The 24,315-nt window shown below is 46.8% G+C and overlaps 1 pseudogene; it reads right to left on the reverse strand.

The window, feature by feature from the left end:
• Positions 1-586: 586 nt before the first annotated feature.
• Positions 587-15,372, reverse strand: LOC129329116 (zinc finger protein 91-like; annotated as a pseudogene).
• Between the last annotated feature and the right edge of the window lie 8,943 nt (positions 15,373-24,315).

Here is a 24,315-nt window from a genome sequence, read left to right on the forward strand (position 1 = left end):
GCTGACTGATGGTGACCCCTGGTGGGGATTTCAAAGCAAGAAACTAACAGAGGTGGTTTGCCATTGCCTGCCACTGCAGAGTGACCCTGGACTTCCTGGGAGGTCTCCCATCCAATTACTATCCAAGGTCAGCCCTGCTTAGCTTCTGACATCAGACCAGAGTGGGCTTGCCTGGGCTATCCACGTCAGGGCAAAAGCACAAATAGCCTCTCCCAGTCACTCATGACGGAGGGAGGGGTGAGTAAAACATAACTTATTTTATGCAGTGTCCTTCCACATTCAAAACATGTCTGTAGCTCCTCCCCTGTGTCAGTTCTTTGATGGGAAGTCAGGTTTCCACCCACACTGAAGCTTTTTCCACATACCAGGCACTAATGGTTTCTCCCTTGTGAATTCTCGGATGAGGAGTTAGTTCATTCTTCTGTTTAAACCCTTTCCCAAATACTAGACATTTATACGGCTTCTCCCCTGTGTGAATTCTTCTACCAGAATTTATCTGTCATTTATTTTATTCTATTTATGTCATTTATAGTCCACCTTTCTCACTGACACTCAAGGCGAACTACACAGAATAAGATCAGGACACGCAATTTCAAGGACATTACCATAAACCATGTCATAGAGTCGATAAACACCATTTTACAAAGACATAGCATTAGTAAGAATCCAAGACAGAGTTGAAGAAATGCTGAAACAGAAGATAAGGAATTTTAGGGCTGACACTAGACCACAAGAAGCACAGGTAGCTCACGGGAGCAGGTATTTAAGACAACAGGTAGTACGTAAGGAAATATAGTGGTGAAGTCTATGATCCTGGTCCTTAACTCATTAGTAAATCAACTGAGAGCCCTTCTCTACAATACAAAAGCCTTCTTGAATAATTCAGTCTTGCATAGTTTGCAGAAAGCGAGGAGGGTGGGGCCTCTCCTGACCTCCTAAGGCAGGTCGTTCCACAGGGCAGGGGCCACCACAGAGAAAGACTGTGTACAGGCTGCTGTTCATTACGCCCATTTAGAGGGTGGCACCTGCAGGAGACACTCTTCACATAAGTGAAGCTCCTGTGGAGGAATATAGGGAAGGAAGCCCTCCTGGAGGTATGCCAGGCCTGTGAAGAGCTCTGAATGTGATAACCAATACCTTCAACTGAGCATGGTAGCTGATAGGTAGCAAACAGAGTGACTGCAGAATGGGGCTGGTGTCCATGCTCCTGATAGCAGTCGTGCCACAGCATTTTGCACCAATTGGAGTCTCCTAGTTAATTTGGATGGGAGACCTATGTATAGTGCATTACAATAGTCAAGACCTGATGTTACCGTAGCAGGGATCCAGGTGGCCAGGTCAGCCATGTCGAGGTAAGAAGCCATCTTCCAGGCTAGAGTGACGTTGTAAAAGTCATTTTTTGCAGCTGCCTTAAACTTGTTGTTCTAGTAGTAGCACTGGTAAGAACTAAGAACTTCACTTAGTCTGAAGCTTTTTCTACACTCCAGGCATTAATATGGCATCTCTCATGGGTGTATTCTTTGATGGGAATAAAGGCCTCCAGAATCTCTGAAGCTTTTTTCGCAGTCCTGGCATTTATAAGGTGTTTCCCGTGTGTATTCTTTGATGGGAGTTAAAGTGTTCTTTCTGAGTGAAGCTTTTCCCGCAGTCCAGGCATTTATAAGGTTTTTCCCCTGTGTGTATTCTTCTATGAGAATTAAGGCATCCGCTCCTTTTGAAGCTTTTCCCACACTCCAGGCATTTATAAGGTTTTTCCCCTGTGTGAATTCTTTGATGGGAATTAAGGCTTCCACTGCGACTGAAGCTTTTCTCACACTGCAGGCATTTATAAGGTTTTTCCCCTGTGTGAATTCTTTGATGGGAATTAAGGTTTCCACTGCGACTGAAGCTTTTTCCACACTCCAGGCATTTATAAGGTTTTTCCCCTGTGTGAATTCTTTGATGGGAATTAAGGTTTCCACTCTTTTTGAAGCTTTTCCCACACTCCAGGCATTTATAAGGTTTTTCCCCTGTGTGAATTCTTTGATGGGAATTAAGGCTTCCACTGCGACTGAAGCTTTTCTCACACTGCAGGCATTTATAAGGTTTTTCCCCTTTGTGAATTCTTTGATGGGAATTAAGGTTTCCACTCTTTTTGAAGCTTTTCCCACACTCCAGGCATTTATAAGGTTTTTCCCCTGTGTGAATTCTTTGATGGGAATTAAGGTCTTCATTGAAGCTTTTTCCGCAGTCCTGGCATGTATAAGGTTTTCCCTCTGTGTGCATTCTTTGATGGGAATGAAGATTTCCACTCGTACTGAAGGTTTTTCCACAGTCCTGGCATTTATAAGGTTTTTCCCCTGTGTGAATTCTTTGATGGGAATTAAGATTATTCCTGCGACTGAAGCTTTTTCCGCAGTCCTGGCATTTATAAGGTTTTTCCCCTGTGTGTATTCTTTTATGAGAATTAAGGCTTTCCCTCTGACGGAAGCTTTTCCCGCAGTCCTTGCATTTATAAGGTTTTTCCCCTGTGTGTATTCTTCTATGAGAATTAAGGTTTTCCCTCTGACGGAAGCTTTTCCCGCACTCCTGGCATTTATAAGGTTTTTCCCCTGTGTGAATTCTTTGATGGGAATTAAGATTATTCCTGCGACTGAAGCTTTTTCCGCAGTCCTGGCATTTATAAGGTTTTTCCCCTGTGTGTATTCTTTTATGAGAATTAAGGCTTTCCCTCTGACGGAAGTTTTTCCCGCAGTCCTTGCATTTATAAGGTTTTTCCCCTGTGTGTATTCTTCTATGAGAATTAAGGTTTTCCCTCTGACGGAAGCTTTTCCCGCACTCCTGGCATTTATAAGGTTTTTCCCCTGTGTGGATTCTTCTATGAGCATTAAGGCATCCACTCCAATTGAAGCTCTTCCCGCAGTCCTGGCATTTATAAGGTGTTTCCCCTGTGTGCATTCTTCGATGAGAATTTAGGTGTCCACTGTAACTGAAGCTTTTCCCACACTCCAGGCATTTATAAGCTTTTTCCCCTGTGTGTATTCTTTGATGGGACTTAAAGTGTCCTTTCTGAGTGAAGCTTTTCCCACAGTCCTGGCATTTATAAGGTTTTTCCCCTGTGTGTATTCTTCTATGAGAATTAAGGCATCCACTCCTTTTGAAGCTTTTCCCGCACTCTTGGCATTTATAAGGTTTTTCCCCTGTGTGAATTCTTCTATGAGAATTAAGGCTTCCACTGCGACTGAAGCTTTTCCCACACTCCAGGCATTTATAAGGTTTTTCCCCTGTGTGTATTCTTCTATGAGAATTAAGGCATCCGCTCCGATTGAATCTTTTCCCGCACTCCTGGCATTTATAAGGTTTTTCCCCTGTGTGAATTCTTTGATGGGAATTAAGGCTTCCACTGCGACTGAAGCTTTTTCCACACTCTAAGCATTTATAAGGGTTTTCCCCAGTGTGTGTTCTTCTATGAGAATTAAGGCATCCACTCCATTTGAAGCTTTTCCCACAATCCTGGCATTTATAAGGTTTTTCCCCTGTGTGAATTCTTTGATGGGAATTAAGGTTTCCACTCTTTTTGAAGGTTTTCTCACACTCCAGGCATTTATATTTTTCCTTTGTGTTATGGCTTTTCCAATGCATGCTACTGTTTGATTTTTCAGAAAAAGAATTCCCACTTGCACTACCCTCATTTCTATTGCCTTCTATGTACTTTTTTTCAAGTAGTGGGATTTCATGAGCGTATTCACCTTGTAAAAGACCGGAATCACTCCTTCCTTTAGATGGATGCTTTCTCTCCTCCTTCCTCAGGGTATCAGAATGTTTAGCCCCTTTCAGATCTGAATAGGTGTCCCCTTTATCCATCACTGGATGCTGAGATGTTTCATTCGGTGACCTCCACAGGCCTCCTGCAGAAAGAAAGAGAAACCTGGTGTGAGGATAGGACACCTTTACAAGCCATCTTTAGAAGAGTATCCTCCTTTGCTTTGTGATGATTGTGTTTGCACAGAGGTTAAGATCACACAGTCTGTACCCGGTTCTCCCCCTCTCTTTCTTTATTCCTTCTAAGTTCCAAACTGGCAAAGCTGGCAGAGAAGCCATTCCTATGGTAATAATTGTGGCCCAAGACAAGAAAAGAGAATGCAAAAGAGAGATTCCCCCACACACACTTCTCAAAGTGACTCAGTCATTTTAAGTTTTTCTTTCCCTGCTTAGGAGAATTGAGAGTGTGGTTTGGGGTTGTTCTGGGGAGAAGAAGGGCACAATTTAAGACAGGGACAGTCAGTTCAGCTCTAATGTACCAAGCCAAGGGTCTGAAAATTTGGATTTTTCAGCCCCATTGCCATGTGGATGCCCCGTTGCTGCTGCACTTTATCTGCAGCTGCACCAACAAGGGGGAAGCTACAGAATCCGCTCCTCGTGCGGAAGCCACCAATACCAGGGTTTGGTGCCTGGACACACTTTACAGAGTTTTATTTTTGCGTATGGTCCCGTGACCAACTAGATAGTATTAGCCAATCCATGTGTGTAATGTGCCATCAAGTTGCTTCTGACTTAAGGTGACCCTGTACATGAAGACCTCCGAAATGCTCTATCAATATAAGCCTTGATGAGGTCCTGCGAACAGAAGGCCAGGGCTTCCTTTATCGATTCAAGCCATCCTCTTTTCCGGCTGCCTTGACTTTCCCAGCTTTGCTGTGTTTTCCAGCAAGTCTTGTCTTCTCATGCTGAGACCAAAGCCTCCGTTTAGTCATTTTAGCTCCTAGGGAGAATTCAAGACTGACTGGATCTAGAACCCACCCCCTAGAACCCACACCCCGATCAGTAGCTTGTGGCAATTAAATGAAGAACAGCACTTCACTGGGACGGTTACTGGCAGATAGACAAGGGAGAGAGAGAGAACTCTGGCCTAGTCATATAAGCAATGGAGAACCCAGTGGCGTTTCTGTCCCGGCTTCTTTTCACAAGGGGATTTACTAGACCAAAACATTGATTTTAAGAAGGGGGGGCGGCCATTCTTTAGAGGGGTCTTCCAAGGTTAAATATGCCTTGAGAAGGCAGTCAGAAGCAACCATCTATGAGAACAGTGATACACCAGCGCATGATCGGAGGAGAGATGTCAGGCAGAAGAAGAAGGGAACAGGATTGACCTTAAGCTGAACAACAAACCTGGTACTAGTAAACCAGATTTGCATCTTTCTTTAAACCCCTCACAGGGATTAGTGAAGCATGAGGAGAAAATGTGCTTTTCACATCCTTGATTGTCCTGGGCACAAACATTGTCCTCTGCGGAGTTCCATTGTTTGGGGGGTTTTTTGCAGGGGTTATTCATTGTATGCTGTGCATTGAAGATAAATATTTCTCATGCAGTTTTTGTACCCATCAGAAGCTTCGATTTCACATTGGAAGAAAGCAAAAATGGAGAAGAAAATTAAGAGTCAAGTTTACATTGAAAAGGAGAAGCCGGCTTCAGAAGGGACCGTTCACTCTCCAGTCACATTGGATCCCCCCCCCCCGCCCCAGGCCCAAGATTGGCCGCTGTCTGTCTGTCTGTCTGTCTGACGCTGCTATTAAAGCTATTGCCTGAAGGTGAAATTAAAAGAGGAAAAACCTTACTCAATATTCTGTCTGTGATATTCAATTATTGCCCCTATATATTTTGCCACAGAAAGGGAATCATTTGTGTCCAATGATCACCACGTCACCTGGGCTCTCTTATTAGGTCGTTCCATATTTTTAAGCAGAGGGTTAATTAAGTGAGCCACCAATTCATTAAAGATGGGACAGTCTATAACCATGTGTTCGATGGTTTCAATTTTATCGTCAATCTTGCATCACCCCTGAAGGGAGAAGCACTCCTGCCCCCCACCAGAGCCCCCTGTTCACCCAGAGCATGTGCGACATCCAAGGGAGACCTGGTCCAGCCTGGCTGCCCTTGCGACACCATCAGCCACCGCTCTGTCCCACCCCCTTTCTCTCTGCCAGGGTCTCTGTGGAGCAGCCCTTCCCCTGCTAAACCACTTCCGCACAGTGCGTGGGGAACTAAATCAGCCTCCTGAGGGGCTGCTTCAGACTACAGGCCATTGGCTGTCAATTGGAAGAGTTTAATCCTGGCTAGGGTGGAAAACAGGCTGGGAAAATTTCTGCCGCAAGGGGCTGAATGTTGCACAGCGACACCATCCTACTGGCCCCTTCGGAGTCACCTACAACGCAGCTCTGTGCTCGGGGGTGGAGGCAGGATGTGTCCACGTGAGTTCTGGCTGGACTTGCTGTAGGCCATCACGTCTCTGAGGAAAAGCCCCTGCTTTGCTTGGCAGACCCAGAGATAACCGAAGCAGGAGGGTCCTGACAAAGGGTGGCAAACGAAGGAATTCAAGGCCACCTAACGACAACCACTTCAGTTGTAAACATTCATATAATCAATACAGTAATGACAAATTGCCAATATATGTGCAGTTCATACAATATTCAATATCCATCATAATTCAATGTTGTATCAATACATTTATACAGTCTTCGTTGCAAGACCCATAAAGTGCTCAGTGCTAGTAAAACAACTAGTTAATTCTCCACAGCCATATAGCTTCTCTGGCCATTCACACTGATGTATTGAATTGTATCAGATTGAATTATCCTGCTTATGGACTTATGACTGGAAGCTATATGGCTGTGGACGATGAACTAGTGGTTTTACTAGCCCATATACTGGCAATTTGTCATTTCTGCATTGATTATATGAATGTTTACAATAGAAGAGGTTGTCGTTAGGTGGTCTTGAATTCCTTTCTTTGCTTGCTTGGCAGACCCGGCATCCCAGGATCAAGGCCTGCCAGGGAGCCAGTGCCTCTGCGAGTGGACAGCACCTGGCACAAGTGATCTGACCGGGGAGGGGGAAGAGGCCTGCTTTCAGGCGTCCAGGGTCTACAAGCACCATTTTCACCATCCCCAACCCAGCCAAGCTCTTGCGTGAAGAAGCTCAAGGAGAAAAAGGCCACAGAAATCCCTCGGAAGGAAGCAAAAGGAACAGACAAACCCGCGATTCGTTTTTGTTTTCCCGGCCATGTCGGACGCTCCTCTCCGCAGGTCCGGGAGGAAACATCCGAGCAGCCTGACCAGGACTCCCAGTGAGGGAGGCAGGGTCCAGCGCGTGGCGGGAAGAACCCCCTGAAAGCAATGCAGGGGGTAAATTGCCCGTTTGCTCTAACCGAGGCTGGCAGACTTGCGCAGCACATGGCGTGCCGCCGGGCCATGGAGAACGGCAATAAGCAGGGGGACTTCCGGTTTGGGATTCATGGAGGTCTAACGCAGCTCCATTTGTGGAGCTGACCGGATTGCCGTTTTAACCGGCCGGAGGGGTGAAAATAACCCGCGGCCGACTGCTCTCAGGCGGGGAGCAGGCAAAGAACGCTCAAGACCCTAGGGTGAGTTAGATCTCGGACGAGGGGGGGCTCTACACAAGGAGTCTCCCCCCCGATCCTTGAGGTCCCACCTTGCGACGGGTCGGCTATAATCTCTGCGGCAATTTTGGGGCCAATTCGGCTGGCATAAGACCTACATACCCAAGCTTCGATCGGGGAGGGAAGTCGAGAGGAGAATTTAAGATCGAAACAGCGATTACAACCCGAGAAAGCTGGAGAGAAGGTAAAGATCGCTATCTCTTGAAACGGGACAGATTGACAAAAACAGAGAGGAAAGAAAGTAGACTTTTAAACTGCAACAGACTAGCGAAAAGGAGGTGAAGACTCGGCAGGAGTTGTATTTTAAAAGAGACTAAGTTTAAAGAAGTTATTACAAAAATCGGACTATTGTTTTGAATACCTGTGGTTTTGGAGCTGTGGGAAAAAGACACCATCGCGAGACCTGCTGTGGGAAGACGGGAGACAGGAAGTGCGTAACAACAATAGAGTGGCTGGAGGGAAGCGGCCCTTGCCAAAGGACAGGAAGTGGGGAATCGCCATCTTTGAAAGTGGAAGGGTCGTGGCTTCAGCGGAAGAGGAAGTAGGCCATCTTGGATTATAATAACATAGAGAAACCATAGAGAAAAGACGCCCGACATTTTGGATATAAAAAATTAATTTTGGTAAAGATTGGGACATTTAAAAAAAAGGAAAACGTTTAATTATACGCCACGGAGCTGAGGAAGAGAGCAGATTCGTGGGAGCGAGCTAAAGCAAGCCCCACGATGTCGAAAAAAGAGTGGCAATCAGCAATAGAAAACTTGGACAAAAAACTTATAGACATGATGAAAGAACTTAAGGACACGAAATTGGAGCTTATTAAAGAGGTCAAGGAAGTTACACAGACAGTAAAGTCGGAGCTGTCAGAAGTGAAAAAAGGTGTGGAAACGATTAGCAGTGAATTACAAGGAACGCAGCAGAGAGTTAAAACAGTAGAAGACGCGATGGAGAATTTAATAGACACGCAACAAACAGAGATGAGGCTGGTGAAGGGGAGGATGTCAGTTGCAGAAACTAAACACATGGAGAAGCAGCTTCGTTTTCGCGGTCTGCCAGAAGTGGAAGGGAAGTCAGCGCAAGAACAGATGACTGAGGTGTTGGCTGATTACCTGGGGAAGGAGGAGGAGGAAATTGTGGCTATCCTAGATGTGGCGTATCGTGTGAACTCGAGAATTGCAACCCAGAGGAAACTACCAAGGGATGTGATTGTGCAGTTTACAACTAGAAATATGAAAGAGAGGATTGTGACCAAACAATTTCAAGATCCATTGGAGATTGATGGCAAGACGATTATTATAATGAAGGAACTGCCCAGATCAGTGTTATTGGACAGGAAAAAATATAGAGTGCTAATTCAGACTTTGAAGGACATGAATATCAGATACAGATGGGAGTTACCGGAAGGAGTGTCCTTTGAGTTTGGAGGGGCAAAAAAACGCATCAGATCTGAGCGGGAGATGGAGAGATTTATCAAGGACAATGAAAAAGACTTACCAACAAAACCATGAATATGGAGTGTAAAGTATTATCTTGGAATGTAAATGGACTAAACTCACCGAATAAGAGAAAAAATATTTTTCATTGGCTACTAAAACAAAAATGTGATATTGTTTGTTTGCAGGAGACCCACATTAGAAAACAGGATGTAAAATATTTAAAATCTGGAAAATTGGGCAAAGAATTTGTAGCGGCTTCCAACAAGAAAAAAAGAGGAGTGGTGTTGTATATAAAAGAGGAGCTGCAGCCAAAATTTGTTATGAGAGATGTGGAAGCTAGATTTGTAGCAGTGGAATGTAATTGGAACTTAAAGAGAGTGTTGGTAGTCGGACTTTATGCACCTAACGGTGCAAAGGAAAGCTTCTTTGAGGACTTAAGGAAGCACCTAGACGATCTTGTATATGACCAGATAATTCTTGCTGGAGATTTCAATGGAGTGACAGATTTGGAATTAGACAAAAAGACTACAAAAGCACAAAAGAAAAGAGGACTATTGCCAAAGCTTTTTTTTGAGTTGATTCAACAAGAGACTCTCGAAGACGTATGGAGGAGAGAATATCCTAAAACCAAACAGTTTACTTTTTATTCTGCAAGGCATCTTACATTATCAAGAATTGATATGATCTGGGCCTCAAAGGACTTAGCGCTATGGACTAAGGAGGTAGAAATAATGCCGATGGTAGGCTCAGATCACAACCCAATTATGTGGAAATTTGGAAAAAGGAGAAAAAGGAAAGCCTGGATAATAAATGAGGACCTGTTACAGGAAAGTGAGAATATGGAAACACTGAGAAGAGAGACTAAGTTTTTTATACAATACAACGTGAATAAAGAAGTACCAACCAGTAAAGTTTGGGACGCGTACAAGGCGGTTGTAAGGGGCATACTAATGGACTTAAATGGTAGAGCAAGGAAAAAGAAAGAGGAGAAAAGACAAGAGATTGAGGAGAAAATAAAGGCCAAAGAAGTACAGTTAAAAAAGAGACCAGGGAAAAAGAAAATACATCAGGAAATCAAAATTCTTCAAGAACAATTAACAGCAATGAGTAACAAAGAATTGGAGTGGAACCTTAAAAGACTGAATCAAAAAGCTTTTGAGGGTGCTAATAAACCTGGGAAATATTTGGCATGGCAATTAAAGAAGAAAAGGGAAAAGAAAATAATAAATAAAATTTGTGAAGAAAACAAAACGTATTTGGAGCAGACTACCATTAGTAGAGCTTTTTATAAATTTTACGCTAAGCTGTATAATAAAAAAGAAGTAAACAAAGAATCAATAGCATCATATTTGGAGAAAACCAAACTTCCAGAGATTTCGGAAGCTTGGAGAAATAAGCTGAACAGTGAAGTAACTGATGAGGAAATAAATATGGCAATACAATCCGCAAATCTAGGAAAGGCGCCAGGGCCAGATGGACTTACGGCTAAATTTTATAAGACAATGGCCAATGAACTGGCACCATTCCTAAAAGAGGTGATGAACGGAGTTTTTAGGGATCAAAGAATTCCAGACACTTGGAGCGAAGCGAATATATCATTGATCCCAAAAGAGGGCCAAGATCTGACTAGCGTGAAAAATTATAGGCCTATATCACTACTCAATAATGACTATAAAATTTTTGCGAAGATATTGGCGGAGAGATTGAAGGGGTGGCTCTCGGAAGTCATAGAGGAGGAACAAGCAGGCTTTTTGCCAGACAGACAAATAAGAGACAACTTAAGGACAGTGATCAATGCTATTGAATACTACGACAAGCGTTGTGACAAAGAGGTTGGTTTCTTCTTTGTAGACGCTGAAAAAGCGTTTGACAATTTAAACTGGGACTTTATGTTTGCCACTATGGAAAAGCTACAATTGGGAGAAAGATTCGTCAGAGCAATCAAGGAAATCTATAGAGACCAGACTGCAGCAATTGTAGTGAATGATGAATTGACCAAAAAATTGACGATTAGTAAAGGAACAAGACAAGGTTGCCCGTTATCTCCATTGTTGTTCATTTTAGTATTGGAGATTCTGATGATACAAATTCGACAAGATGAGGAAATACGAGGAATAAAAATAAAGGACTATTCATATAAGGTCAGAGCATTTGCAGACGACATAATGTTAATTGTAGAAGACCCACTGGAGAACATGTCAAAAGTGATAGACAAGATCAAGGAGTTTGGAGATTTGGCAGGTTTCTTCATTAACAAAAAGAAGTCAAAGATATTATGCAAAAACATGACTAAGCAGAAACAACAATTGTTAATGGAAACAACGGATTGTGAAGTAACTAGTAAGGTGAAATACTTGGGAATTGAGCTGACTGCAAAAAATATAGATTTGTTCAAGAATAATTATGAAAAATTATGGACTCAGATAGAGAGAGACTTGATCAAATGGAATAGATTGAACCTGTCATGGTTGGGCAGGATTGCAGCAGTTAAGATGAATGTGTTACCAAGAGTAATGTTTTTGTTACAGACAATACCAATCATCAGAGACTCTAAACAATTTGAAAAATGGCAGAGGAAAATATCAGATTTTGTTTGGGCAGGCAAGAAGCCTCGAGTGAAAGTAAAAGTTTTACAAGATGCAAAGGAGAGAGGCGGAATGCAACTGCCCAATCTGAGACTTTACCATGATGCAATCTGCCTAGTTTGGTTAAAAGAGTAGATGACATTAAAGAATAAGAAACTATTAGCCCTAGAGGGATATAAAAAAATTTTTGGATGGCACGCATACCTATGGCATGACAAAGTAAAGGTCAACTCGATGTTCCTGCATCATTTTGTAAGGAGAAGTCTATTTACAATCTGGAAGAAGTATAGAACTTACCTACAAGAAGGAACCCCCTTGTGGGTGGTTCCATATGAGGTGATAGATCCGAGAGCTGTGGATAATGAACAACAATGTTTAACGTACAAAGAAATAACTAAGATTGAAGTATCTAAACTTAGAATAAAGACGCAAGAGGAACTATCACCTAACTATGATTGGTTTCAGTATAGACAGATTAGAGACTTATACAACTCAGACTTTGCAAAAGGGGGCATACGAACAGAGAACTCGGAACTAGAGCAGACCCTTCTTAAAGAAGACAAGAAAAGAATATCCAAGGTATACCAAGTATTGCTGAAATGGTATACTGAGGATGAGATAGTTAAAACACAGATGGTGAAATGGGCTATAAATTTCAATAAAGAAATAACAATGGAGGCATGGGAATACTTGTGGAAAACTACAATGAAGACAACGACGTGTATCAATATTAAAGAGAACATTTTCAAAATGATCTATCGTTGGTACATGACACCAAAGAAGATTGCGCTAGGGAATTTGAATACTTCTAATAAATGCTGGAAATGTAAGAAACATGAGGGCTCCCTCTATCATATGTGGTGGTCGTGTGAGGTAGCTAGGCAGTTCTGGGGGGAAATAATAAGAGAAATGAGGGAAATTTTACAGTTTCAAATAAATAAGAACCCAGAACTCCTGCTGCTAAACTTGGGAATGGAGGGAATTCCAGCCCATCATAGGACGTTGATTTTTTATATGACTGCAGCAGCTAGACTTTTGTATGCGCAGAAATGGAAAGTACAAGAAGTGCCAACTATTGAAGATTGGATCTACAAATTGCTGTATATGGCTGAAATGGATAAGATGACAAGAAAACTGAGAGATCTGGACTCAGGGCAGTTTAACACAGACTGGGAGAAGCTGAAACAATATCTGGAGAAGAAATGGGAGGTGGGAGGAAAACTGTGGCAGTTTGAGAACTACTGAAGTATAATAAAAGTATAAAAGAGAGGGGTGACTTTACCGGGGGAGGAAGAGAAATGTGAATTTATAAGCAGTTAGATTAATTGATTGAGATATATATAGATATGTATAGGTTAACTGATAGAGAATAATTAATGATAAGGTTTAAACATGAGGATTGACTAACTAACAATATTTTCTTTCTTTGACAAGATTTATATGCACCAAACTGAATGTATAGAAGAGTTAAATTGATTGACTATCTGAGGAGTTATATAGAATTACCATAAAAAGATGAAATGAGTAATACATAGAGAACAAATCAAATTGTTTGATTTAAATGTGGGAAATTTTTATGGTTTATGATATATAGGTTTATATAGAAATATTCAAAACTGGAAAATGGGATAAATTGTTTATCTAAAGACGTATAGTTTGGGTGTATAATAAGTAAGGGAGTTAAAGATGTACTGCTTAATATAATGGAGAATGTATATCTGTTTTAGACAGAGGAATTTAATAGAAGTAAGGGAAAAGGGACAGAGGGTGGGAAAGCTGTTGGAAGTCAACAAAAGGGGGGGAAAGGGAGGGGGTTAGAAATGAAAAATTAGGGGAAAATTGATTGTAATGTAAAAATAAAAATGTTCTAACCCAATAAAAAATTTTTCAAAAAAAAAAAAAGAGAACGGCAATAAGCAGATTTAAGGTGAAAACCTGTAAGTAAGCGAATCCCTTCTGATTTCTAAGCGTATGCGAAGGATTGGTGGGAGTTGAAGCTAAGAAGGCGCGGATTTCTTCCCCTTCACGGAGTTTCGGAACTTAGCTGGCGCCCCCCCCCCCCTAAGATGGCCATGAAAAAGCAGAGCCCAGCAATGAGTAAATTGGTGATGGCGACGTTACAGGGGAAGGGGGAAACCTTGGAAGAAATGGTGAGGCAAGCAGTCTTTGATGCTGTGCAGCCCTTTGTAGCGAAGTTAAATGAAATGGGGCAAAAGGTTGATTCAGTGGAAAGCGAAGTGAAAACCATTAAAGATCAGCATCTCGAGCAGAGCAGTCTGCACGCGAGAACGCAGTACTCATGAAAGCGACAAGTAAGGAAGTGAAGCTCTTGGAGAATCAAATAATAGGATTGCAAGTGGACCGTGCCCAAATGGTACTGCGTCTTCAGAGTGTAAAAGAGGAACAAAGTGAAAATTTAAAAGATTTGGTGTCGGGACTTTTGGCGCCATTGGCAAAGGCAACTAAAGAAGTGTTAAAAAGCGATATTTTGGAAGTCCGTCGGACATCTTCAAAGTATGCAATGAAGCATCAGCTGCCTCGCGAGATTATTATTGACTTTTCATCTAAGAAGACTCGGGACACCATCTTATATAATTCGTATAATGTGGACTTGGACGATTTGGGCAACAAGGTTAAAATATTGAAGGATGTTCCATTTTTGGCTCGTAAAAGAAGATTTAAGTATAAAACACTTGCGGCTTTCCTGAGGAAATGTGATGTAAAATATAAATGGTTGTTTCCGGAAGGCGTTTGGTACAGCTGACAGACTTTTTGTTCAACCATCAGGAGTTTCAGCAAGAAGAAAGTCCAAAGTCTGAAGGGGAAAGTGGGGGTGAGGAGAGAACGAGTGCAGCTGTTGCAACTGCGCAGAGAGAACTGAGACCGAGACACGGGGGGGGGGGGGAGAAGACCTGATCCTGAATATAGTCTGTATTGTATAAGATCTACCAATCTAATAGCATATTAGAAAGTTAACTTTAAAGAAAAAATGCAGTAGGAAGGGCATACAAGACATGCAGAGTGTGTGTGTGTCTTTTTGTCTATATGTTGCTTTTCCCTTTTCCCCAGTCCCCCCTTTTTCCCTTATATCTTTGTAGTCTTTTGTAGTTTTTTATGTTAGATATTAAAAATATTTTTTTTAAACAAGGAACAGACAATCCCGCAACAAGTTAAAATGGATACCTGCCAACCGCTCCTCTTCATCAGAGATCCGGAGAAACGGATCTTCTTCTCCTTCCAGCCTGGAAATGAGGTCAGGCTTGGCAACCTCAAGCCCTTTTGTGAGGAAGAAAGAAAGACAAAATTGTGACTCTTCTGTGTGTTCATAAACTGGGCAATTCCATGGTGGGATGCCTGCCCCTCCAGAAATACACAACAGACAAGGAGGGTGGTACGGAAGGGTGGTACGGAGCCATATCTGGCATTGGCAGTTCTGTGCCAGCTGAAAACTCACTCAGGGGCAGAGAAGCCAGCCAAGTTCCCTCCACAGACGAAACTCAGCCAGGGTAAGGCAAGGCCCAGCCGGGGGGGAAATACCCTGCTTATACACTCCCACCCTCTCCTTATCAAGGCCCCCTTGGCACCTCCTCTGAGGCCCTCCCTTGTGGTCCGGGCACAGAGATGCCAGATGGGGGGGACTCCTTCTCCACAACCCCTCCCACAAAGAGTGGCAGAGATCAGCCACTGAGCCCAGGGCAGGCAGCCTGCCCTCATCCTCCCTCAATCAGGAGTTGCTTACAGTCACTCCTCACAACCTCACGAGCAGAAGGAGGCAGCCCAGGAGAAAAGGACCCTCACCCAGAGAGGCCACGGTCCCAAAATTCTCCAGCATGACCTCCTTGTACAGGGCTCTCTGCGCTGGGCTCAGCAGGCTCCACTCCCCCTTGGAGAAATGCACAGCCACCTCTTCGAAGGACACCCAGCCCTGGAAGAAGGAGAAGAGAGTTTCATTATAGTGCTGGAAAGGTGGTCCATGAGAAAGAAAATCCAAAAGGCTGGTGTGACGTAGTGGTTAGAGTGAAGGACTAGGACCTGGGAGGACTGAGTTCGAATTCCTTCAGTACCATATAAGTTTGCCCAGGTGCATTGGTCCTATCCAAGTCTTTCACCCCAACCTACCACACAAGACTGTTGTTGGAGGAGAACAGTTTAAAAATAGGAATCTTCTTACTATATAATTGAGTAAGCATATTCAAGACGACTCACTTCATACCCTGGTGCAGCACTAGAGGGCGCTGCCACGGAGGGAAGCCCAGGCAAGGCACCAGGTCCCTCCAGAAAATGTGCCATGGCGTGAAGCCCAGGCTGCGAGCAGGATGGGAGCAGGTGGCAATGCCCACCCCCCACCTTCACCCAGCTGATATTAGGAGCAGAGCAGGTGGTAATGCCCATCCTCCACCTTTACCCAGCTGGTTTGAGGAGGAGCAGAGCAGGGGGAAGTCTCTTGGGGACTTATGAAGGCCTGCAGTCTCCCTGGGGGACATCTCAGGGCCCCTCATTCTGCAGGTGGGCTATAAGCCTTGTGGGGGGAGCAGCCAGAGACGTCCATGAAGAGGAGCAAATCCCTTGCGAAGGAAAATTCAGGACAACACATGGCGTGAACTACCCCTCCCCCCCTTACCTGAGCTGGCTGCATGGCTGGTCCTTTCCCTTCACCACACTGAGGAGACAGCGGAGAAACAGCCGAGGGGGGCTTTCTTTGGCCACCTGGGAGGGAGAGAAAGAAAGATGGAGGGCAACTGTTTTTATGCACACAAATTTCTTTGCCCTTCAGCAAAGCTTTCTCTGGATTTGCTGTGAGGCGCAATTCAGGATCTTGGATACAGAGTCTTTGGCCTGGTATCTCCCCGCACCTTTCTTATCTGTTCACCCCCTTCTCCTTCCAGCCATGTTTCCACCCAGATTCACCCAATCGTTTCCTGAGTGCTGAGGGGTCCCTGGCCCTGGAAGCCACTCTGGTCCCTCCTCTCCTCTGAGGGGAGACGAGACCCTCCGGCCTGCCCCACATATTTAGAAGGAGGTGCTGGGAATGAGGGGCCCGGAAGTGACGGGATGTGAGACTGCAGGTGGGAGAAGCCAGCTAGGAATTGAAATCTGCCCACGCGGAGAAAACCAGCCCTGCCCGCGAAACGTTTCTGCCCTTTGTCTTTGCCTGTCATTGAGCCTCTCTGTGACAGGAAGAGTCTAGCAGAGGGAAGCCTCCCGAAATGGGTTCTTCCTTGCGCGGTCTGAAGAGAAGCCACCTTGAATGTATGTGCGGAGAAAGTGGGGGGCAGTGTCTGAAATTGCCATCCACCACCTCAGGCCTCTGCCAGCTCTTCCTCCTGGCTGTGAGGACCAGATCTGAGACTCTGGTTTAGTCCCTGTGCCAGGCAGGGGCTCTTTCTCTTCCCTGTCAACTCTTAAAAACACCCTGCCCCCCTGGTTGATAATCTATGGGAGGCAGGAGGGAGAAGTCCCCTTCGCACGTGCCCAGAGGATGACAAAAGCAGTCAAAAGGTTACAGGAGACCGGCTAGGATGTCAAAGTGGAGTGAGGCAGGGGGAGCGGGGGACATCTAAGGGGTTTTCCACAAGGGGAATATCCTTTACTGCCTGTGGAAGAGGCAAGACAAGGCAGTGGCCATGGGGCTTCCACAGGGCAGGGTTCCTGTATCTCCCCTGCCCCGTCTTCCATTAATGTACTCCGCCACCTAACCCTTTCATGCCCACCTCCTTGTTTTAAAAGCTGGGGGCTGAACTGGCATAACTAGATTGGCTTAGTGTTATACCTCCATGTGGAACAAATTCCTTGAATTCCCAGCTTTGCTTATTTTAACAAGTAAATCTCCAGCCCCACCGGGCTGTTGTGAAAACAACAAGGAAAGACCTATCTCTGCCATGAAAGGGGCCAGAGATGCGATTTTTAAAAATGCAAACTGGGAATTCTCAGAACCGGACAGTTACATTGTTTTAAGAACAGACAACTGATATATATAAAAAAATCCCCTCCGGCTTTTGCGGACAAGTTAACGGGGGGGGGGGGGAGGATACATGCAGCTGGGTGGGAGGGGGGAGATCCAAACTTCCCCGTCCTCAAGGTAGAAACTGAGTTTGGCAAGGCAGGGGGGGGGATCAGGTCTTCCATCACCCACTGGCTGGTGCCTCCCCCAATCCCCCCCCGGGCTGAATTCTGCTCCGGGGCCTCCGGGCTTTGCACCAAGGAGGAAACTGCAGGATGGGGGGGAGGCGGGGGGGGGCGGGGAGGAAGCCCAAAGGACCCGCTGTGCAGCCCGCCTCTCCTTGGGGCAAAGGGGGGGGGCTGTTCCCCTTCCCCTCTCCCCCCTCCCCCAACGCGGTTTTAACTCACCAGTCGCGCCTGGGGCGGAGCAGAGGCTGCCCTGGGAATGCCAAAGGGGCCACCTGCCGCTGGAGGGAGGGGGCATGGCAGGAAGTGACCTCACCAGCGCCCCCCTCCCGTCTGCACGTCTAGGAGTCGGGGCTCTCTCGCTTTAACCCCGTGGTCGACCGGCTCTCCCCCCGCCCAGCCCTGCCGGGCTGCTGCACCCCCCCCCCCCGCTTCTCTTTTGGGCAAAGGCGCGGCGGGAGTCGCGCGCCCGTTCCTGGGGAGGGGGGGAGGGGGCTCCGGTCTGCCCTTCGGGGGAGAGTGATGGGGGGGCCCGGAGAGAAAGGAGGCGGCCATGGGGTGCCTTCGGGGACCCCTCCCGGACCGAGCGCGTCGGCTTCTGCCGGGCCAGCCCCTTGGGGCTCTCTTGCCGCAGCAATGAAGGGTCGGCAGGCTGTGAGCCAGTAGTAAGATCTTTAAAAGGGGGCCTGGCGCGCTCACGGAGCAGAGGTCGATCACTCACCTTGGAGGAGAAATGGAACCTCCTTGGCCTTAGGCAGTATACCCCTGTGGGCCTCTGCTGGGGCTGCCAGCCTCCAGGAGGTGGCTGGAGATCTCCCGGAATTACAACTGATCTCCAGGTGACAGAGATCAGTTCCCCTGGAGAAAATGGCTGCTGTGGAGGGGGGACTCTATGGCATTATACCATTTCTGAGACCCCTTCCCTCCCTAAACCCCACCCTCTCCAGGCCCCACCCCCCCACATCTCCAGGAATTTCCCAACCTGGACCTGGCAACTCAGCTGAATCGAGTCTCTTACTCATGTATTGATCTGGACATTTTCTATTCTGCCTCTCCGGTGAGTCTGCCTGAGGTGGATTACAAACGGCAGAAAAGTTATTAAAACCCTCCATTCATCTTGGATCTGACAGCATCTGCCTCGGTGGCCCTCGTGGATGACGTGCGCCCGGAGATGGACAGAGGGAGTGCAGCTCCGTGGGTTCTCCCGGACCTCTCTGGGGCTTCCAATGCCATTAATTATGGCATCTCTCTGGACTGCTGATCCAGGCTGGGATTGGGAGGCACCGTTCTATGGGGGTTCCGGTCCTACAGAAACCCCTGGATGGGGACATCTGGATGGGGGCTTGGTTGTCCCCAATATGCAGGTGACACTCAGCCCTTTTTCATAATCTTATCTCTTTCCAGGTGGAACGAGGAAATGATATACGTCCAGGACGGAAGACCCAACAAGGAACCGGTTATGGGTAACAGTTGTTTCCAAACTGCTTCAGGGATCAACAGACCTGCCGCTTACAGTCTTTCAGGCGACAGGACGACGCACCCCTATCTTTTTGTCCGGGTGCAAGATTATGAAAATGACTGTTTAAATGAATACAATAGGAACCGTTCTGTTCCACGTTCTTCAGTGAACGGACTTTGTTATCTCCTCTGTGTTTCCACCTACGTTGGATTTAGTGTTCATTCTACAGTTGGCCGGATTCTAGTGCAATAATGTGTATGGAATTTGTTATATTACACTTGTAATTTATTGAATATTGTTAATTTATGCACCACTTTATATGCTTAACCATCACTTTATATAATTTGTAATGTTCTGTTGTTTTTTCCCCTTAGCTGTGCATTTCCACTCTAACAGTTTCTGTTCTGTTTCTAAGGGTGCTTCTCTTTTTGGTGAGGTACTCGGAGCAGAGCAGATGGAAATGCGTACCCCCCAGCAATTCCCACCGCTCATCTTAACCCAACTTATATTAGGAGAGGAGCAGGTGGCAAAGCCAAACTCCACCTTCACCCAACTGGTATTAGGAGCAGAGCAGGTGGCAGTGCCCATCCAGTGCCCTAACCCAGCTGGTATTAGGAGTGGGGAAGGTGGCAATGCCCCAACTTCACCCAGCTGGTATTAGGTGCAGAGAAGGTGGCAATGCCCACCCCCCCTTAACCCAGCTGGTATTAGGAATGGAGCAGGTGGTAATGCCCACGCCTATTTACTCAGCTGAGATCAGGAATAGCAGATGGCAATGCCCGCCTCACTTTACCTGGATGGGATCAGGAGGGGAGCAGGTGGCAATGCCCACCCCACACCATCACCCACCTGGTATTAGGAGTGGAGCAGGTCAAAATGCTCACGCCCAGCAATTCCCACCAATCCCTGTAATAACCCAGCTAATATTAGGAGCAGAGCAGGTGGCAATGCCCAACCCCACCTTCACCCAGCTGGTATTAGGAGCAAACCAAGTGGCAGTGCCCATCCAATGCCCTCACCCAGCTGATATTAGTAGAGCAGGTGGTAAAGCCACCCACCACCTTAACCCAGCTGTTATTAGGAGAGGGGAAGGTGGCAATGCCCTGACTTCACTCAGCTGGTATTAAGAGCAGAGCAGATGGCAATGCCTGCCTCACTTCACCTGGATGGTTCAGGAGGGGAGCAGGAGGCAAGGCCCACCCCCCCACCATCACCCAGTTGGGATCATGTGCAGAGCAGGAGGCAATGCTCACTCCCTTCAACCTACTAGAATAAGGCACTGAGCAGGTGGCCATAGCCAATCCCCTTCACCCATCTGTAATCAGGCGTGCAGGAGGCAATGCCCATTTCCCCTTCATCCGCCTGCAATCAGGAGCGGAACAGGTGGCAACGCCCCCCTTTACCCGGCCTGTATCAGGTGTGGAGCAGGTCGCAAAGCCCACCCACCCCTTCATGTGGCCGAGATCACATGTGGAGCAGGTAGCAATGCCCACCCCCCTCCTTCACCAGCCAGGATAAGTGATGGAGGAGGAGGGAATGCCTTCCTATCCGCCGTCCCCTTTCTAGAGCCTGTTGTATTTCCCCCCCACAATGGGCTTTGTTACATATATGTATGTGAGTAAGTATATATGTGTGTGTGTGTGTGTATCCTGCTACAGAGAAATGGCTGAAAAATAACAAATTGAAATTGAACCCAGACAAGACTGAAGTGATGCTTGTTGAGAAAGCAGAGATCTTGAAAGACATTGTACTCCCCACTTTCGATGCAGTTCGTCTGACCCTTGCACACTTGGTTAAGAGCCTAGGGGTTACACTGGATCCAACGCTACTACTAGAAAAACAAATTAAGGCAGCTGCAGAAAAAGGCTTACTCCAACCTCACTCTAGCCTGGAGGATGGCTTCTTACCTCGACACGGCCGACATAACCACGTGCATCCATGCCACGGGAACATCAAAACTTGGCTATTGTAATGCACTATTCATTGGTCTTCCATCTAAGTTAACTAGGAGGCTCCAATTGGTGCAAAATGCTGCAGCTAGACTGTTAGTAGGAGCGAGCAGGAGCATGAGCATCACTCCCACCCTACAGTCACCCCATTGTCTACCTATCAGTTACCGTCATGCTCAATTCAAGGTCTTGGTTATTACATACAAAGCTCTCCAGGGCCTTGGCCCAGCATACCTACGAGATCACCTCACTCCTTATGTCCCCTCACAGCACCTTCGTTCATCTGAACAAGGTCAACTGCAGCTGCCAGCCTGCACCTGGGCGAAATCAACAGCAGCCCCCATGTGGGCTTTCTCTGGGGTGGCCCCTACCCTGTCAGACTAGAGTCTGGGAAAGGCAGGTTCAAATCCCGACTCTGCCATGGAAGCATGCTGGGTGACCTTGGGATAGACACATGCTCAGCCTCACCTACCTCACAGGGTTGTTGTGAAAAGAAAATGGAGGAGAATTATGCCACAACAACCATGTGGCTCGACTGCTTTAACACACTCCACATGGATCTGCTATTGAAGGCAGAAAATCCAATGGGTACAGAATGCCTCAAGTCACCCACTATTAGCTTGAGGTCCAGATTGCACATTAAACACATTCCATAATTGCTCCATAATCTATTCATTACTGTTCAGGCCCAATTTTGGGTGCTGCTTCTAACTTACAAGGCTTTTTGGAGGCCAGGGTCCACATCTGTCTTGCTACGCTCTGCTGTGACAGCGTCACTCATCTGAGCAAAGCCAAGGAGGAAGGAGTACAGCTGCCCATCGAGAGGCAGTCTCCTATGGCTCCCACTTGGGAGATGTGGCTGCCTAATGCACACAGGAAGGCGCCCGCAACTGAATCACAACGGTTTAAGGCAGCATATTTCTCAAGTGGATGGTGGTGGAAAGTGCTGTCAGGTCATAGCTGACTGATGGTGACCCCTGGTGGGGATTTCAAAGCAAGAAACTAGAAGAGGTGGTTTGCCATTGCCTGCCACTGCAGAGTGACCCTGGACTTCCTGGGAGGTCTCCCATCCAATTACCATCCAAGGTCAGCCCTGCTTAGCTTCTGACATCAGACCAGAGTGGGCTTGCCTGGGCTATCCACGTCAGGGCAAAAGCACAAATAGCCTCTCCCAGTCACTCATGACAGAGGGAGGGGTGAGTAAAACATAACTTATTTTATGCAGTGTCCTTCCACATTCAAAACATGTCTATAGCTCCTCCCCTGTGTCACTTCTTTGATGGGAAGTCAGGTTTCCACCCACACTGAAGCTTTTTCCACATACCGGGCACTAATGGTTTCTCCCTTGTGAATTCTTGGATCAGGAGTTAGTTCATTCTTCTGTTTAAACCCTTTCCCAAATACTAGACATCTATACGGCTTCTCCCCTGTGTGAATTCTTCTACCAGAATTTATCTGTCATTTATTTTATTTTATTTATGTCATTTATAGTCCACCTTTCTCACTGACACTCAAGGCGAACTACACAGAATAAGATCAGGACACTCAATTTCAAGGACCTTTCCATAAACCATGTCATAGAGTCGATAAACACCATTTTACAAAGACATAGCATTAGTAAGAATCCAAGAGAGAGTTGAAGAAATGCTGAAACAGAAGATAAGCAATTTTAGGGCTGACATTAGACCACAGGAAGCACAGGTAGCTCACGGGAGCAGGTATTTAAGACAACAGGTAGTACGTAAGGAAATATAGTGGTGAAGTCTATGATCCTGGTCCTTAACTCATTAGTAAATCAACTGAGAGCCCTTCCCTACAATACAAAAGCCTTCTTGAATAATTTGGTTTTGCACACTTTGCGGAAAGCGAGGAGGGTGGGGCCTCTCCTGACCTCCTAAGGCAGGTCGTTCCACAGGGCAGGGGCCACCACAGATAAAGACTGTGTACAGGCTGCTGTTCATTACGCCCATGTACAGGGTGGCACCTGCAGGAGACCCTCTTCAGATAAGTGAAGCTCCTGCGGAGGAATATAGGGAGGGAGGCCCTCCTGTAGGTATGCCAGGCCTGTGAAGAGCTTTGAATGTGATAACCAATACCTTCAACTGAGCATGGTAGCTGATAGGTAGCAAACAGAGTGACTGCAGAATGGGGCTGATGTTCATGCTCCTGATAGCAGTCGTGCCACAGCGTTTTGCACCAATTGGAGTCTCCTAGTTAATTTGGATGGGAGACCTATGTATAGTGCATTACAATAGTCAAGACTTGATGTTACCGTAGCAGGGATCCAGGTGGCCAGGTCAGCCGTGTCGCGATAAGAAGCCATCTAGCATGCTAGAGAGGGTTGTAAAAGTCATTTTTTGCTGCTGCCTTAACTTGTAGTTCTAATAGTAGCACTGGTAAGAATTAAGGATTCCACTCGGTCGGAAGCTGTTTCCGCACTCCAGCCATTAATATGGCATCTCTCATGGGCGTAGTCTTTGATGGGAAAGAAGATGAACACTCTGATTGAAGCTTTTCCCGCAGCCTTGGCATTTATAAGGTTTTTCCCCTGTGTGATGTCTTTGATGCGAACATCAACATCAACACACTCCACAGCAGCCATTTTCGCCAGGGGAACTGATCTCCGTCACCTGGAGATCAGTTGTAATTCCGGGAGATCTCCAGCCCCCACCTGGAGGCTGGCAGCCCCAGCAGAGGCCCACCGGTCGAAGCCTTCCTTGGGCGAGAACCTCAGCAGAGCTCCTCGGGATCAGAGCAAAGGTCCGTTTTGCCAGCGCCCTCTTTCTGCAGTGCCCAAGCAGAGGCCGCAAGCAGGACAGGGAGGCAAGAGCAGAGCCTCCGCTGCTGCTCCCTCGTCGGGGGTACACTGCTTCACGCCAAGGAGGTTCCATTTCTCCCCCAAGGTGAGGGATCGACCTCTGCTCCGTGAGCGCGCCAGGCCCCCTTTTAAAGATCTTACTACTGGCTCACAGCCTGCCGACCCACCATTGCAGGGGCAAGGGAGCCCCAAGGGGCTGGCCCGGCAGAAGCGGACGCGCTCCGCCCGGGAGGGGTCCCCGAAGGCACCCCATGGCCGCCTCCTTTCTCTCCGGGCCCCCCCAGCCCCCTCCCCCCTCCCCAGGAACGGGCACGCGACTCCCGCCGCGCCTTTGCCCAAAAGAGCAGCCGGAGGGGGGGGGGCAGCAGCAGGGCTGGGGGGAGGGGGAGCCGGTCGACCACGGGGTTAAAGCGAGTGAGCCCCGACTCCTAGACGTGCAGACGGGAGGGGGGCGCTGGTGAGGTCACTTCCTGCCATGCCCCCTCCCTCCAGAGGCGGGTGGCCCC

Source organism: Eublepharis macularius, chromosome 4 (assembly GCF_028583425.1).
Source record: "Eublepharis macularius isolate TG4126 chromosome 4, MPM_Emac_v1.0, whole genome shotgun sequence".
Classification (NCBI taxonomy): domain Eukaryota; kingdom Metazoa; phylum Chordata; class Lepidosauria; order Squamata; family Eublepharidae; genus Eublepharis; species Eublepharis macularius.